Raw genomic sequence first — 2,755 nt, forward strand, 5'->3', positions numbered from 1 at the left:
GGAAAGTGAATTTGCCCTGTAAATCTTCACCCAAGTCACTGTGTATATATATATATATATATATATATATATATATATATATAATCTGCCACACTTATATATGGTCATAAGTATATTCCCTTTTGCCTAGATAAACCTGATCATTCAGCCTGTCTACCTTTGTATTCACCCATAGATTAATGTTTGTTATTACTGATAATGCAGTATTGTGTATGTAAACTGTTTATCTTTGTTGTCTCTACCTCTTGTGCATCTATCCGTGTCTTCCTTTTCCTTGGTGTTATCATATTGGTCACTAGCTTTTGGTATATTGCCTTTCCCTTCACTGAAATCGGTATGCATCTTTTACCAATTTAGCAGTTTTCCCTCCCTTTCCCTCCCATCCCTGGTAACCATAAAGATTTCTTCCATATGTAAACCTTTCCTTGACTTTTTTTACAATAGTGGACTAATACAATATTTGTCCTTCTGCAATTGACTTATTTCACTCAGCATAGTTTCTTCCAAATTCATCCATGTTATGAGGTGTTTCAGATTCTACAGTATTCTTTAGTGCTGCATAGTATTCCATTGTGTGTATAGTTTGGTTATTCATTCCTCTGTTGATGGACACTTAAGTTGTTTCCATCTCTTTGCTGTTGTGAATAGTTCTGCTATAAACATTGGTATGCATATATCATGTCTTGGTTTTCACTTCTTAAGGATTTCACTTTTCCACTTTCACTTTCACTTTCTTTAGGATTTAGTAATGGAACTGCTGCATAAAATGGTTTTTCTATTTCTAGCTTTTTGAGGAATCACCATACTGTTTTCCACAATGGTTGTATAATTTTACAATCCTACCAACAGCATATGAGAGTTTCAATCTCTCCACATCCTCACCAGCATTTACTATTTTCTGTCCTGTTGAACTTTGCTATTAGTTTGGGGGTGAGATGGTATCTCATTGTTGTTCTGATTTACATCTCTTTAGTAGCTAATGATTGCAAACATTTTTTCATGTGCTTGTTGATCACCTGAACATCTTCTTTGGTGAAATGTCTGTTCATGTATTCTACCTATTTTTTAAGTTGGATTGTTTGTCTTTTTGATGTTGAGGTGTGGGGGTGCCAAAAGGGCAGGGAGGCTGCATCTTCTCACCTCCTTTAACCCCATAAGAGGAAGACAGAATCACCATCAGTAGCCCAAGACCTATCCCTGGGAAGCCAGACATGCTGCCTCCCTCCAGCCCTTTCACCAACCCTGACACCAACCGTTCCTCCCACAGCACCCACCACCTTTCTGCTGGGTTTGATAATTCGCTGCAGTGGCCACACAGAACTCACAGATTATGATGTTTATTAGGGAAGCACCAGGCTACGATTCAAGTTCAGGAAAAATGCTCAGCTCTCTCAGCAGTGTGTGTCTCTCAATGTCTGTCTCTCTCAGCCTCTCTCATTGGTGCATGTCTCTCATGTCCCTCAAGAGCATGTTTCTCGACCTCCAGTAAGATGGAGGAATAGGCAGACAAGCGACACAGACCCTCTTCAACAAAGAAAAGAAAAACCAAGTGACAGAGATACAGAAGATAATCTTGGAACCCTGAGCTTTAAAAGGAACTATGCAGAAGTGGATTAGACACCAACTAGTGGAAAAACCTGAACAAAAACAGTGATTACATACATGGTCAGAGCTGAGACTGTCAGCTAAGCAGATGAGACCAACAGCCTGAATATTTCCAAGTGGTGTTGGGACCTGAGAATTGACCTAAAGATCAGTCCCAGTCACCAAGAGCTGCAGGGACAACTGCTCTGGTGGCCTATGACTAGGAAGGGAACAGTAAGGAGGGAGACAACCTGAACTGTGGGCTTTCTGCTGTCCAGAGGGTGCAGCCATTTTGATTGTCTACACGTGGCAGCCATTTTGGATATTTAAAGTGACTGAGGGCACAGCCATTTTGAATGTTTAGAAGTGGTGGCCATTTTGGATATTTAAAGTGACCAAGGGTTCAGCTATTTTGAATATTTGCAAACAGTGGCGATTTTGTATATTTATAGTGACCAAGGGTGCAGTCATTTTGAATGTTTCCAAGCAGTGGCCATTTTGGATATTTAAAGTGATCAAGGGCACAGCCATTTTGAATGTTTACAAGCAGAGGCCATTTTGGATATTTAAAGTGACTGAGGGTGCAGTCATTTTGAATGTTTGCAAGTGGTGGCCATATTGGATATTTAAACTGACCTAGGGCGCAGCCATTTTGAATGTTTACAAGTGGCAACCATTTTGGATTTTAAAGTGATAGCATTCTCATTCGGGTTCCAGGGATCTAAGAACAGGCTCTATTTGCCAGGGTTGGCAAGGACATACAAGAGGCTGACAGAGGAAAGGAGACAGGCAGTGAGTGAATAAGTGCTGTCTACTAGTAAATAAAGGAGCACAGCATAGTACCCTTCCTGCATAGATAACATACAAAGAAAACAAAAATTGTGGGCAAGTGACTCCAACATATAATCATCAATTAAATATAAACACAAAAACATCACAACGCTTTGGAGACAGCAGAGCATCACAATCCACACAAAGAAACAAGATAAAGCAGGAGAAACAAGGGACCAGGATACAGACCCAAAACACAACCCTGAGGAAGAAGCAGCATTGGAACTCCCTGATAAGGAATTCAAAAGAATTATATTTAGGTATTGAGAGACAGACCAAGGAAAACACAGACAAAACCCTAGAAGAATTTTGGAAGAAAATACAAGAACAAAATGACAAA

This window comes from Orycteropus afer, unplaced genomic scaffold (genome assembly GCF_000298275.1).
Source record: "Orycteropus afer afer isolate SDZICR_OR568_19922 unplaced genomic scaffold, OryAfe1.0 scaffold00092, whole genome shotgun sequence".
Lineage (NCBI taxonomy): Eukaryota > Metazoa > Chordata > Mammalia > Tubulidentata > Orycteropodidae > Orycteropus > Orycteropus afer.